Below are 16,068 nucleotides of genomic sequence, written 5' to 3'. Positions count from 1 at the left end.
TTTGCATTTTTAGGTCTCGTTTAGACAGTGCATGCCCGGTCTCTTCGAGACATTTTATTTACATTTAGTGGGCTTTTGATTTGTTGTGTTCAATGTCACTTGTAAATGCTTGCTTTTAGGTGGTCAGCACGTGTTTGATTGTCCTCCTTTTCGTCTTTTGAACCCTCCCACGAAACATTGTCCAATTACTTGTGACCTTCCACAGCTTTGTTTGTGGGACCTATTGTTTCCTTTTGTTTAACTTTATTTAGTGCTTCCTAATGCACCTAGATCATGTTTCTATTTTTTTTTTTTTCTAAACTAGAAATAAAGGCAGCACAAGGGGCTTGGATACAAAGATGGGCTATTTTACTGCGGAAGCCCTGCTTGTGGAGTTTCTTTTCAGGAATGTTTGGGTGAAAAGTAGCCTGCTTTCGCTGAAAGGAAAGGCTCAGATTGCATTTTTGTCTCTGTTTCTGCAACTGTAACTGAGTGCAGCTTGGCTACATTCCTTTAGACGGGCAGTATGTGAAGGCTTTGTTTTTTTTATCATCCTCCATTTTAATTGTTTACCTTTATTTAGTGCTTCCTATTACACCTCGATCATATTTGTATTTTCTTTTTTATTCTAAACTAGAAATAAAGGCAGCCATAGGCGGCACGGGTACTAAATTGAGCTGTTTTTCAGCGAGAACCCACGGCTTAGGCAGTGTCTTTGCAGGAATGTTTGGATGAAAATTATTAGCCTGCTTTCGCTAAAGAGAAAGGCTGGGTTTGCATTTGTCCTCTATAAATTAGCACAGAGGTAATTGTAAAATTGAGATTTAATTTCATACAAATACACACAACACAAAACAACTAGGCCTCTTTTATCTTCCTTTTTTTAATTTTTTTTAAATTTTTTTTTTAAGGTACAGGGAGATTAGGTTATTTGCCCATAATCACAAGATGTTGAGCTGATGCCAAGACTCAAACCTGGTTCCCCAGTTCCAAAGTCGACAGCTGTGGCCATTAGCCAACTCCTCTGCTGTTTATTCCATGCAGCTATACGCTGAACTAGCAAGGACTGCACATTTAGGGTATCCTTTTTAGGTAGAGCATAGCAGTGCGCAAGCGCTGCTTTTCGACCTGTTGTAGTCTATTTTGTGGGCTTTAATCATGCCCATCTCAGGCCCATGCCTTTCAACAATCCCTTGATGTCATTGGTAAATGCTTTATGTTTGTCCCGCCTTGAGGCTCCTTTGAGAGGGCGAACTACTTTTGTCTTTTGTCTCGCCGCTTCGTACTCCATGGCACTTTGAGCACGAACCGTGCAAACTATCAGCGGTACAGGAGCATTCGTCAGATTGTTCACACTGTTACCTAATCAGTGTCATTTCAATTTTGCTTTTGTCTCTCCCCTTCATGCTCCATGGCTTTCAAAAAACCCTTGTAATTGGTAAATGCTTTACCTAAACAAAAACACAGAAATCATCAAAGCAGCTCTCCTGCTGTACAATATTCACTGCACTCTGAGAAACTCGCCCCATAATGCTTTGCAAGCATTCTTTTTCAAAACATGTTTGCCCACAACTTGGCCTGTGGTGGTCCTAGGACACCAGGACCATCACCAATACGTTCACCACAACATACTCTTTCTGTCTAGGGCATCTCTAGGTCCCCATACTAGGTTAGTGGGAACACCAAAATAATAACCCCTCCCATTATTCAGTATCTTTTTATCCTCTCTCGTGGCTGGAACTTTTGTTTTACAGCTGAGAGTAGTTTGTGTTTTAAGGGCCTTGTTTGTAATATCATTGCAGTAGACCTGCTAGCCCTGAATAATGCTATTTTTATTGTGGTGTCCTCTAGGGGTTGTTCTGAGCATTACAGTAAACATACTACAATATTCGCGGCTTTCGGAAACTCGCCCCATAATACTCTGTAGGGCATTTCTTTTACAAAACATTTGTGTTCATAACATAGCCTGTGGTGGTCCTAGGACACAGGACCAGCTTCAAAATGTTCACCGCAATGTACTCTTTCTGTCTAGATAATTTCTTGGTCCCCACACTAGGTTAGTGGGGACCCCAAAATAATAGCCCGTCCCATCATTCAGTGTATTTTTAAGATCACTTATGGCTGAAATGTTTGTTTTGCACCAGGGAGTAGTTTGTGTTTTAAGGGCCTTGTTTGAAAAAATATTCCAGTAAGCCTACTAGCCCTTTAGTTAAATGTGGGGCCACTGGAATTATGTGGCAGCAAGGACCAAAATATGGGGCAGGGTTGATCAATTTATGTGGCAAAAAAGTCCAGTTAAGCATTTAGAATGCCAAGAGGTCCAGCACAAGTAAATGTGAGACCTACTGCATAGCAAATGCTTGATATAAATAGAGAGAGAGAGTAATTCCATGCACTGATACTGTAAACTAAGACAGGTATATGGAGCTATACTGCAAGCTGAAGTTTAGCAAGATAGGACAGTGCTAGGTCTTCTTCATTCATTCCAAGGTGTTAGAACAGCAGATAGTATTTAACTGTTCTTTATTGCAGGATGTAGGGGAGAGTGAAAGGGGTGTTATTCATTCCAGACAATCACAAAGGATGACATCTGTAGTTGGAGAGTGTTCTTTATTCCATGCAGTGATACAAACTCTTATTCACTCCACTGTGATCCATTGTTATCCACTTCACTGTAATCCACTCCACTGTAATACAATCCACTTCACTATAATCCACTCCACTGTAATCCAGTGTAATTCAATTCACTCCAGTCTAGTGTAATCCACTCCACTCCACTGTAATCCATTCCAATCCACTGCAATCCACTGCACTTCATCATATTCTACTCTAATCCATTCCACTGTAATTCAATTCACTGTAATCTAATCCACTGTAATCCACTCTACTGTAATCCATTCCAGTCCACTACACTTCACCGTAATCCAATGGACTCAACTGTCATCAACTCTACTGTAATTCAATCCACTCCCTCCACTGTAATGCATTCATGTTATTCACTATAACCCACTCCTCTGTAATCCACTCACTGTAACACACTACAATCCACTTTAATTCACCTCATTGTGATCCACTATAATCTACTCCACTTTTTCCACTGTAATCCACTCTACTGTAATTCACTGTAATCCACTCCACTCTAATTCACTCCACAGTACTCCACTTCAATCCACTGTAATCCAAACCAACCCACTGTCATCCACTACAGTCCACTTTAGCCTACTCTAATCCAATGCAGTCCAATGTAATCTAGTCCAATCCACTCCATCGTAATACCCCCAATCCACTCCACTGGAATCCACTCCACTGGAATCTGCTTCACTCCACTCCATTCCATTACACTGCAACTCACTCCACTCAACGCCACTAACTTTCAGCCATGCTGAACCGCAGCCACACTGGTGTACAACAGGGCTAAAGTATATTGCAAAAAAACTTGTAGCTCTTGCACAGACGAGACCTACTGGCTTTGCCAATGCTTTTTTCTACTTCTTTTTGCTTGAAGCGCTAATAATAAAACTCTCCAAAAGCAAGCTTAGGCTTTGCCGGTTAAAACTTTGCTGTCAATTTTTTGAGATGTAATTTCAGCACCAAAGCAGTGGTGTCAGGTATCCCTTGAAAATATGCTGTTCCAGGGACCGTAAAGAAAGAGAGAGAGACTGGGAAAGGAAGAGAGATAGGCTCAACCTGCGAGGTGACCACTTTGATCGAAGGACTAATCACCTTCTCTGGGGGCTGGTGGAGCTGGCTCAGGGAGCCCAATCATCTCCATTGCTGTTCAAATCCCTTTTAGCATAAGGATATTGAAAATTGTCTTACCCCATCTATTTTAGCTTGCCATTGGTTAAACAGAGGACCCCATCAGTGAACATGCAATTGAAATGGATAGAAATATGAACCTTTGTTCACTTTTCAATAATGACCCATTAGTTCCTAAAAGATTGAAAAGTACTGGCAATGCTGTCACTCTTTTCCCAAGGTGTTGGCTCATAAACTAAATAGTTGGCCCAAACAGGCTTCCAGTGCTGGACAAGTATAGAAGGTGTGGGACCAACCTCCTTGTGTAACATCTAAAATATAGATTAGGGACATTAGGAAAACATTTTTGTAAAAACTGGGGTATATAATACAACATTCACCTAGCTAAAAAACATTATTTTAAAACTAGCTATTCTAAACATTTATGGCCAAACGAGGAAATGTCTATCCACTGACTAGGGGAAAAAAAAACACACAGTTGTAGAAGGTTTTTTTGCGAAGAAATTTCAAAGTTACTTGCTCCTGCATATTCTAATGCAACACCCTATACCAACTGCCCAATCTTACCACATTAGTTTTAAAAAGGAATTTCAGTAACTGGAAAATAAAATCCCCTACATATGGAGCATAGTCCCTAAAAAATGCCAGAGTTTGAGCAAAACTAAGCCATAACACAGTCCTGCTCTCATTCTCTTGCAGAGCTAACTAGTCCCAAGCCTTCCTTTTGTAGTTTATTTTAAAATCTGCTAATGTGTTAGATCCCTGCCTTTTCCATAAATAGATTAAATGTTCTGATACAGGCAGCCTCAAGGCATTTACACTCCTGCAATTAAAAGAAATGGTAGCAATCCAATATCTTGATTTTAAGAAAAATAAACGTTGAAGCTCTGACTCATAAATTTACTCTTAGAAAATAATTTTCAGACGAGAATGGATCAATACACAAGTTGGGAAGGAGACTCTATAAGGGCAGCTTGATAATATAAATGAAAGTCGGGTAATGCCAACCCCCCCCCATCCAAATCTTTCTTTATATGGATATCAACCAGCTGAATGCATGGATGCTGATGCTTCCAATCTCATTAAATTGCTTGCCTCACTCACGCTTGCTCCCCTCAGCATCCTGAGCTCCTGCTCACAATGCTGCCTTACAGCCACCGTAGTTCTAGCATGGCAGGGAAATCATGGAGGTGAAAGCTGGGAATGTGGAGGTAGTGTGTTCTGATCACACGCTGCTAAAGATCTGTACTGGGTGCTCGCTCTGATTGCCTTTGCTCCCCTCTGCATTCTCGTTTCCCATGCTGATTCACAGCCTTGCAGTTCTCGCTGTGGATGTCTGGGGAAAGGTGTCAGTGGATAGGAGAGCTGTTGTTGCTGGGTCTGGGCCTGCTCTCTTTGTTGGCCAGTAGGAGTGACACAGGAGTCTTGCTGAGGCCACTCCGGTAGAATTTATCCCATGCCAGGAGCAGCAGTTTCCTTGGCAACTTTGCAGAAGAGGCCTGCCTTGCTTAATCATCAGTCATTGGGAGGTCAAACGCTGGAAAACGGCTAGTGTTTTTTTTTTTCCAGCTCATTTGACGAGGCTGAAGGAGAACTTTTTTGTTTTTTGTTTTACAATTTATGGTGAGATAGTCAAGAAAGGTCATGTAAGATACCTAAGATTTTGGTGCTCAAGTGGAGCAGTCTCAAATTTGGATTTTGGCCTGGTGGATGTGGTCCTATAGGAGCATGGGGGAAGGTAGGCTATATCCAATAGTGAGTTCTCTTCTGGTCATCAGTTGAGGAATAAGGGATTAAATCTATCTCGTCTCTTGTCAGTATCCTGTAAAACCAAGGTACAGCTTGCTGGACTAAGCCATTCATTTGTAAGTATGAGTTCAGCTGGCTACCCTCAGCTACTGCCCAGAGGACTCATGAAATCTCATGCACTTAGATGGTCCCTCAAGAAAGCTAAAGGCTGTTCTGAAAGTCAGCATAAGAAATGCTCACGTTTAACCCGGTGACAAAGGTCTGAATAAGAAACTGCAGATTACCTGCACTAACTCTGGCTGCGTGAAGATGGAGAACCTAGTAGAAAGGGTTTCACTATGTAGCACTCCTGTTAATATAATTCCTGGCTCTCCAAGGATTGAGGCACTGCCTTATCACATAGCATTTCACTAGATAGTGAGACAGGTGTGGTTCTCCCAGCAGCGAGGGTCTGGGAGACTGATATTGCTGATACTGTTGATTCTGGTCATGGGGACACCAGACACAGACACTAATAGTAGTACCCAAAGCATTGGCAGTTCAAAACTACCCACTATTTAGGAAAGCTCAGCCTTCAGACTAGTTCTTGGTTTCTAAGTCTATGGAGAGACAACAGGCAAAATAATTTTTAAAAAACCTGGGATTCTGATCATATTTAGTGTGATGAAGTAGAAACTACGGGGTGGGATGAAACAGCATCCTCCTAAGCAGGAAAGTGAGGTACAGTTGAAGAACGATAACTTGAATGCAGCACTCAACCCGTCACTATCCTCCCTCCTGCATATGGCTGCAACTCCTGAAAATATCCAGTCTGAAAATTCTTCTCTTGATTTGTCAGCTCCTAATCAATGGTTCGAGATACTTCTATCTAACATTAAGAATATCAAAAAGTCTTGAAATCAGCCACAATAAATCTGAAATCCTCCTAATCAATGCCACAGGGGAAGATCTCTCTATTACAATTAAAGAAAAGTTTTCTCTAACCTGTTCCATTAGATATTTAGATTTCAATGCGACTTTTAATATTTTAGATCTCTACGAGCTATTCTAGATGACTAGTGAATATTTGAAAATAAATGAATCAAAAACATATTTCTACTCATTCCAGCTACAAACCTTCAATTCCCGATGGATTGCTCATTCTTAGATCTAGTATATTACACAACGAGCCTCATACCAGCTATCAATGCCAAGTAATTTCGCTTTTTCATCTTAAAATTGCTGCACTGGCTACATCTAAAAGCTCAGCTAATATTTAAAGTTGCACGCCTCATCCACTCCACAAAGCTCCATGACAGATTTGAACAACACTGGTCAAGGACAGTAAATTAGCATATGATTTCCATTTACATTCATGGTATATGAAAAGTAACTATTGTCGAAAGCCTGAAAAACTAGCATGGACAGCCCTCATGGATCAATGCTGCACATCCTTGCTTTCTAATAAAACTCAACCAACTGGCTGGTGGAAGAATGGGTGTTCGCTGCTGGCACTCTATAAAGAAAAAGAGGAAAGACTTATGACTCCTAATCTCAAGGTGAGAGAAATAAGAGACTGGGGCCTGATTACGGCCTTGGCAGAGGGGATTATTCCGTTCCAAATGTGACGGATATCCCACCCGCCATATTACAAGTTCCATTATATCCTATGGAACTTGGAACACAGCAGGTGGGATATCCGTCACATTTGGGACAGAGTAATCCCCTCCACCAAGGTCGTAATCAGGGCCTTATTGTTTGTTTTGTTTCTGCTATTTTTCCTGCTCAGTGGGATCAGTGACCTAGTGAATGAGTATATTTGCATGGTGCACTATACCATGTTTAACACATTAAAAAGGGCAACCGCTGAAGCTCAGAAGCCTACAGAGATCTTGATTCAACTGATACTTGTTAAAGCAACAAAGAAGGTGAGTGGTGTTATAAAGACCACATTTTTCTCTTGAAGATAAAGAGGTGTATACAGTGTGATGTGTGCAAATGTTAAAAGCTTTTGAATTCCATCAGGCCTCCACTGGTGCCTTGCTGATATTGTTGTAAGAGGCCTAAAGTGGTCATTTTAATGTAGGTCTGCCTTTAAACAGACCCTTCATTTTGGTATATATTTCTTTGCCAGGCATAGATATTGTTTGAATTATGGAATTCACTCTTTTGTAGAGGGTCCTAATATTCTAACCTACTCCGAGTCTTTTTTTACCAGCCTCTTGTATTATTTCTCATGTTCATGCAGAAACGTAACAATAAATGTGTTAAAGCATTGTAACAGTTGTATGGCAAGATTTTAAAAAAAACATGTTTTGGCATTCCTAATAAACACCTCCATACCTGCCTTCCTTTACCTCACATTCTGTACAGTCGGATATTTGCTGTTAGGTTCATTGTAAAGAGGTAATTTTATTGATGTTAATGTGTCCTCGCCTGCTAGGTGCCCCTTGGTTTAATCCATAGCTTGCCCTCTGTCTTCTCAATGTAAGACACTTTGTCAACACTTTATCATATACACTTTTATAAGCAGATTTTTCGGAAGAAGCACAATACCTTTGACGCACTCTCTAGCACTTGGGACCTGATGAGATGAAGGAATGGTTGCTTACCTGTAATCTCACTTTTCTCTCAGGGGACTCTCCGTTGAAGGACGAAAAAAAAAAAAAAACACCTCTCCCTCTCTCGGCCCCCCCCCCCCCCCCAATGACCCCCTTAGTGGCAGTTTTCACTTATAGTTAGGACCTAGTTTCTATAGAAAAAAAGTGTTTTTTTGTATTGCTAATAACTTTCACGCAGTTTGACGAATCTTCATGGAATGTTCCAAAAGACGTCAGTGTCTGTCTGCAAAGTTTTGGGGTGATCCGTCAAGGGGGACCGACAAAAGGAGGTGGAGGCCCAAAACACTTTTTCCTCCAAGCATTTTTCCATAGGGATTTTGGACAGGAATAGCGCCCGAACCACTGGACGGAATTACACTAAATTTGTCAGCAATGGTAGATCTTGGTCCAGCAAGCAACCTTTTTGTCATTTGGTGTAAACCCATTCTGTAGTTTGAAGAAATTAAAGAAAAAAATGTTTTCGCCAATATAGGGGCGTGAAGGCTCCGCAAACCCTCCCGATCTTGTGCTTGGATCTTCAACAAGGAAGTGTTGGCAGCCATCTTGGGGTTTTGCTTCAGCCGAGTTCCAGAAAAAAAGATTAAAAAAAAAAAAAACAGAAAAGTGGCCAGGGTAGGGACACCCTGACCCCTTAGCTCTGGTGCTAAAGTCCCAGAGGGACCCGCCCAAAGCAAAAAAACATTTTGTTTTTAAATGGTCGCCAGTAGATTGTTATAGTTAGGACGATGTTTCCATAGAAAAAGCATTTTTTGACTTGCCTATATCTTTGGCACCGTTTGACAAATCTTCACAAAATTTACCAAAATAAAGTGTGCAGGTGATTCTTGTTGCGCATGAGACATTTTGTGGTGATCTGTCAAGCAGGGGTCGGAAAAAAGGGGGAGGGTTAGAAGAAAAAAAAAAGAAAAAAAAAAAGTGTGTTTCCCATGTTAATTCCCATAGGGTTTTCAACAAGACTACAGCCCAAACCACTGGACGGAATTACATCAAATTTAGCAAAAAGTCAACTGTCGGTACGCCGATTGTGTTTTGGGTTATTTGGTGTAAATCAGTTCAGTAGTTTTTGAGAAATAAAAGGAAATCCAAATTTGTATATCTGTGATCGCAACGACTTTGCGAATAATAACAAGCTTGTGCAGCGCTCTGATTGGCTGCCAACACTTCAACCAGGAAGTGTTGGCAGCCATCTTGGGACTTCAGCAGAGTCCCACAGAAAAAGTAAAAAAGTAAGAAAAGGGGCTAGTGTAGAATCACCCTGACCCCCTTACCTCTGGTGCTGGAGTCCCATAGGGACCTCCCCAGGGCAAAAAATAACTTTAAAAAAAGCCGAAAGGGAGGAGTCACTCGGTCCCGTGACTCGAAAAGACTTCTTAGAAGAAAAACAACTTGTAACACTCCGAGCCCAACACTAGATGGCAGGAACAGTGCACAGCATGTGTATCTGCAGCTACACATGCCATCGAACAAATATATATATATATATATATATATATATATAGACACACACACACACACTCTTCCCTTTTTTAAATACAATCTGAAGAAATTGGCCATTGTAGCCTTTTATTATAGATTGCAAACTATTCATGTCTTAAATGTTGCTCCACGTCTTTAACCGCTTCTGTGCCTTGGACGAGATGATCTCGTCCAAGGCTACAGTTCCCCTGTGCCTTGGACGAGATCACCTCGTCCAAGGCACAGGGGAACTTGGGGGCGTGCACCCCCCTACCCCCCCAAGGCGGGGATGGAAGAGGAAGACCTTCCCCTTCCACCTCCGAAACCCCCCCCAGCAATCCGATGACGTCAGCGCGCGCACAGCGCGCCGACGTCATCTAGTGTTGCCGGGCGCGCTGGAAGCCATTTGCTTCCAGCGCGCAAGGAGGAAAGGACGAAAAGGTGAGTCCTTTCCGTTTTTGGGGGGTGGGGGGGTGAAAACAGACACGGGGGAAAGGAAAGGGTTTTTCCTTTCCCCCTGTGCCCGTTTTCACAAGATTCCTGCTCCACGATCGCGGAATCTCCACTAGACCCCAGGGATTTTTTTAAATTAGGTTTCTTTTGGGGGCGACCCCTTGGGCAAGGGTCGCCCACCTGGGGGGCAATTTTTTTCAGTATTTCGCCGTGTGTATTTTGGGGGCGATCCCTTGGGCAAGGGTCGCCCCCCCGTGGGCAATTTATTTTAGTATTTCGCCCCCCCTGGGGACAGATCCGCCGATTTTTCGGCGGATCTGCCCCCGGGGGGGGGGGGGGGGGGCAAAAACCACTAGACACCAGGGATTTTATTTTGGGTGTGTATTTTGGGGGCGACCCCTTAGGCAAGGGTCGCCCGCCCCGAGGGTAATTTTTGTTAATATTTGCCCCCCCCCCCCTCCCCCCTCAGGGGCAGATCCGCCGATTTTCTGGGGGGGGGGGGGGGGGGGGGAATCCACTAGACACCAGGGAATTTGTTTTTATTGTGTTTTTTGGGGGTGACCCCTTGGGCAAGGGTCGCCCCCCCCCCCGGGTCAATTTTCTTAGTGTTTCGCCCCCCCCCACCCCCCTGGAGGCAGATCGCCTTTTTTTCAGCCGATCTGCCCCCGGGGGGGCGAAATCCACTAGACACCAGGGATTTATTTTTATTGTAAAGTTTCTTTTGGGGGCGACCCCTTGGGCAAGGGTCGCCCCACTGGGGGGCTATTTTTTTTTGTATTTCGTCCCCCCCTGGGGGCAGATTGCCAATTTTTGGGCTGATCTGCCGCCAAGGGGGGGGCGAAATCCACTAGACACCAGGGATTTTGTTTTTATTGTTTATTTCTGTTTCGGCCCCCCGATGGCAGACCAGCCATTTTTTGGTCGATCTGGCCCCCGGGGGTGGAAGCACACTAGGCGCCAGGGATTGTGTGGTGTGTGTGTGTGTGTGTGTGTGTGGTGTGTGTTTGGGGGCACCCCTTGGGCAACGGTCGCCCCCCTAAAGTGGGGAAAGTTCGTATTGGCCATCTCTGCCCCTATTTTTGTAGGCCCATCTGCCCCCAAGGAGGGCAGAAACCACCAATACGGCAGGGATTTTTTGTTTTTGTTTTGTGTTGTGTTGGGGGTGCCCCCTTTGGGAAGGGTCGCCCCCTAAAGGGGGCACAGAGGTGTGGCCCATTTCTGCCCCCCTTGGGGGCAGATTGGCCAATTCTTTTACGCCCATCTACCCCCGAGGGGGGCAGGATCCACTTAGGTACCAGGGACAACTTCTAAGTTCTTGGTGGTGGGGTGTTTGTCAACTGGCAAAGTATTTATATTTGTGATTATAACAATTTATTTCTTCTTTTTCTTCTAGTTCAACGCTTTTGCTTCCTTTGCTGTGGATCTTTGCGGTTTTGGCAGTAGTTGTCCTGCGGTTTGCATAGTTGCATGTTTTAGGTAAGTGAAAGCAATTTACTCCAAAGGAGTATTGTTGACATGCATGAATGACATGTTTGTAGGTGGTGTACTAAATGCAGTATTGTGTGTTTGACATTGTCCTTAGATTTGAGCACAGTGATGTTTGTGTTGTCATATGTCTAATTTGCTTTTTTCTTTTTAGTGGGATATCATTGGTGATTGCTGTGTCTGTGCAGAGTAGTTGCTTGGTGAGTAGCTTTTTCAGGCAAGTGAGTGGTATAGTTTTTTTGTAGTACATAACTCTTTGTGATAAAGCTACACTTTGTTTATTACTTATTTCAGTGCTAGTTGTTGTTGGCAATCCATTTGTTGTTAGGATCATGGCTAGCCGCAAAGTGACCGCTCAGCAGGTTGTTCGCATGCTCTTTGAGTCGTCTTCAGAGCATGATTACGACACTTACTCTGCATCTGAGGCAGAGGAGGACGCAGGAGATTCTGGAAGTGAGTTTTCTGTCCGAGAGTATTCTTCTGATGAGGAAGCTACTCTCAGTGCAGATGAAGGGCATGTGTTAGAGGAGGACATTGATGTCCCAAGAGTGCAGCAGCCTGGGGCTGAAGGGTTTCCCATTAGAAGACCTGACACCTGGATTGCCCCAAACATGGAGCAGCCACGGTTACCTGCATTTACTGGTCTCCCAGGGTGTATAGTTAATACGGAAAACTTTTTGCCTGTCCATTTCTTTCACTTGTTTATGGACAATGTATTTTTGGAAGAGATTGCGGAGCAGACAAATGTGTATGCAGAGCAATATTTGCGGGACAACGCTGCCAGACTTAAGCCTCAGTCTAGAGCTACTCAGTGGGTTCCCACATATCTGGAAGAGATGAAAAGGTTTTTAAGTTTGTCTTTTTTGATGGGGTTGATCAGGAAGCCGCCACTGGCTTCTTATTGGTCTACTAGTCCCTTGATGGCAACTGCTATATTTCCTGCAACTATGACACCTAATCGGTATTTGCTTCTTCTTCGTATGCTGCATTTTGTAGACAATGCTTTAGCCTTGCCACGAGATCACCCTGATTGTGATCGCCTTTTTAAGATTAGGCCTGCCCTTGATCATTTTGTGGATCGGTTTTCAGAGGTCTATGTTCCAGGCAAAGAGATAAGAGTGGACGAGTCTTTGGTCCTTTTCAAGGGGCGTTTAGTTTTTAAGCAGTACATTCCTAGTAAGAGGGCACGGTATGGGATTAAATTGTATCTGCTGTCAGAAAGCAGTACAGGATATGTGTATAATTTCCGGGTCTACACTGGTAGGAATTCCAGTATTGACCCTCCTGGTTGTCCGGCCACTTTTGGAGTTAGCGAAAAAATTGTGTGGGAACTTGCTAGACGGCTGTTTAACAAAGGTCACCATTTGTACGTAGATAATTTCTACACTGGAGTGCAGTTGTTCAAGGAGTTGTTTAGGGTGGACACTGTTGCTTGTGGCACAATCCGTTCTAACCGGAAAGGCTATCCAAGGGAGCTTGTCTGTAAAAAACTTGAGAGGGGACAGTGCAGTGCCTTGCAGAATAATGAGCTGCTAGCTCTGAAATTTTCAGACAGGAGGGATGTGTACATGCTATCGACCATCCATGATGAGAGTACTTCCCCTGTGGCTGTTTGGGGTCAGGTTGCGGAAGTGCGCAAACCTGCGTGCTTTTTGGACTACAATAGGCACATGGCTGGTGTTGATAGAGTAGATCAGAGGTTGGAACCTTACACTGCTCTTCGTAAGTCTTATGTGTGGTATAAAAAGTTGGCCCTACATTTATTTCATTTGGCAACTTTTAATGCCTTTATTGTATACAAGGATTGTTCACCTGAGTCAAGGATGACATTTGTTAAATTTCAGGAGTCGGTGATAGAAAGCCTTATTGTGGTGGAACCGGCAAGAGTTCCTAGAGTAGAAGTGGTGGAGGATGTGGCTAGATTGAAAGATCGGCACTTTCCAGATCACATTCCTTCCACTCCCAAAAAAGACATGCCCACAAAGAAATGTAGAGTATGTGCCCGGAGATCAATCCGGAGGGAGAGCCGGATGTACTGCCCCGAATGCCCTTCAAAGCCTGGGCTGTGTGTGCCCAGCTGTTTTAGAAGTTACCACACAAGGAAAAACTTTTGGGAAATACCGTGAGCGTAAGCTGTCTGTTTTATATTTTCATATGTTTCACGGTTGGCATCTCTGTCATGTATTTAGTTAGAACTTTTGTGTTTGTAGTTTTGTGCTTATTTTATAATTAGTGGTTTCTTTGTTGTTTATAAACAAAAAAAGTGATGGCGGTGTGCGTGGGGTGGCGCTTGGCTGGCGGAGTGCGTGGGGAGGCGCTTGGCTGGCGGTGTGCGTGGGGTGGCGCTTGGCTGGCGGTGTGCGTGGGGTGGCGCTTGGCTGGCGGTGTCCGTGGGGTGGCGCTTGGCTGGCGGTGTCCGTGGGGTGGCGCTTGGCTGGCGGTGTGCGTGGGGTGGCGCTTGGCTGACGGTGTCCTTGGGGTGGCGCTTGGCTGGCGGTGTGCGTGGGGTGGCGCTTGGCTGGCGGTGCCAGCCAAACGGCAGTCCACACTCCCATCAGCTGGTGTGATTCTTGTATCAGGCATGTGGGCGTATGTAAGTGATGGGCCCTTGAGTGGCGCGGTCTGTCGATGTGAGTGTTGTAATGTGCTGGGCCCGTGGCTGGCGGTGTGAATGGTCTTGTGCGTGTCATGTATGAAAGGTGTGTGAATGGACTGTAAAGCGGTTGGTGCCTTGTCGCGGCTTTACAGCTCACGAGCTGTGAATCATTGGTTCAGTTTTTTGCCTTTCAGTTATTAGCAGTGCATTTCATTTTTGTGAAATCTTTTGTTAATAAAATTTGATCCACTGAACCATCACTCACCCTCGTGCCAAATCCAACCAGTATGTGTGCTAAAAATGACAAAACCTGTTCCGCTGTAATCACACGTCGCAGCACACCTGTGACACGCTAGGTGCCTCGGGTGGGACCCAGATGATGAAGCATGCCACCAACTTGGTTGGTGGGTGAGGGGTCTTCGTCACATAACCTAAGTGTGTTTCTTTTCACAATTTTAGTGTTTGGCACATCACGGACGTATGTGCACACATCAAAATGATATATTACAAAAATACCTGTGTTTGGGGGGGGGGGGAGGGCCCACCTATGTTTTTGGTCCTGGGTGCGGCCTTCATCTAGGGAAACCTACAAAACCCAGACATTCTTTAAAACTAGACACCCCAAGGAGTCCAGGGAGGTGTGGCTTGCGTGGCTCCCCCAACATTTTCTTACCCAGACTCCTCTGTAAACCTCAAAATTTGCATAAAAAAGCATATTTTCCTGACTTTTCTTAGTAGGATCACCGCTCAAGCACAAAATTCCTACTCCCCAGTTTTCCCCTCAGTCTCCCAAGTAAAATGACACCTCACTTATGTGGGTCCCCAAAGCACAGTCCGTCTAAAGATGTATAAAAGAATATGCCCTTATAAACTTGCTGTGCTATCCCTTCAATCTCTTCAAGTTTTGGGCCTTATTCTGTTGCAGGCACCTGGCCCACCCACACAAGTGAGGTATCATTTTTATCGGGAGACTTGGGGGAACGCTGGGTGGAAGGAAATTTGTGGCTCCTCTCAGATTCAAGAACTTTCTGCCACAGAAATGTGAGGAACATGTGTTTTTTTAGCCAAATTTTGAGGTTTGCAAAGGATTCTGGGTAACAGAAGCTGGTCCGAGCCCCACAAGTCACCCCATCTTGGATTCCCCAAGGTCTCTAGTTTTCAGAAATGCACAGGTTTGGTAGGTTTCCCTAGGTGCCGGCTGAGCTAGAGGCCAAAATCTACAGGTAGGCACTTCGCAAAAATCACCTCTGTTTTCTTTTTAAAAAATGGGATGTGTCCACGTTGCGCTTTGGGGCGTTTCCTGTCGCGGGCGCTAGGCCTACCCACACAAGTGAGGTATCATTTTTATCGGGAGACTTGGGGGAACATAGATTAGCAAAACAAGTGTTATTGCCCCTTGTCTTTCTCTATATTTTTTCCTTCCAAATATAGGAGAGTGTGTAAAAAAGACATCTATTTGAGAAATGCCCTGTAATTCACATGCTAGTATGGTCACCCCGGAATTCAGAGATGTGCAAATAACCACTGCTCCTCAACACCTTATCTTGTGCCCTTTTTGGAAATACAAAGGTTTTCTTGATGGCAATTTTTTACTCTTTATATTTCAGCAAATGAATTGCTGTATACCCAGTATAGAATGAAAACGCACTGCAGGGTGCAGCTCATTTATTGGCTCTGGGTTCCTCGGGTTCTTGATGAACCTACAAGCCCTATATATACCCGCAACCAGAGGAGTCCAGCAGACGTAACGGTATATTGCTTTCGATAATCTGACATTGCAGGGAAAAGTTACAGAGTAAAACGTAGAGAAAAATTTATGTTTTTTTCACCTCAATTTCAATATTTTTCTTTTTCAGTTGTTATTTTCTGTAGGAAACCCTTGTAGGATCTACACAAATGACCCCTTGCTGCATTCAGATTTTTGTCCACTTTTCAGAAATATTTAGGTTTCTGGGATCCAGCATTGGTTTCATGCCCATTTCTGTCACTGAC

General features: G+C 44.0%; 1 protein-coding gene across 1 annotated transcript in view; it reads right to left on the bottom strand.

The window, feature by feature from the left end:
* The window catches only part of PIGQ (phosphatidylinositol glycan anchor biosynthesis class Q), an 83,265-nt gene that overhangs the window by 45,846 nt on the left and 21,351 nt on the right, over positions 1 to 16,068 (bottom strand). The gene's annotated exons all lie outside the window — the stretch shown is intronic.

This window comes from Pleurodeles waltl, chromosome 10 (genome assembly GCF_031143425.1).
Source record: "Pleurodeles waltl isolate 20211129_DDA chromosome 10, aPleWal1.hap1.20221129, whole genome shotgun sequence".
Taxonomy (NCBI): Eukaryota; Metazoa; Chordata; class Amphibia; order Caudata; family Salamandridae; genus Pleurodeles; species Pleurodeles waltl.
This window is presented reverse-complemented; position numbering and strand designations above follow the sequence as displayed.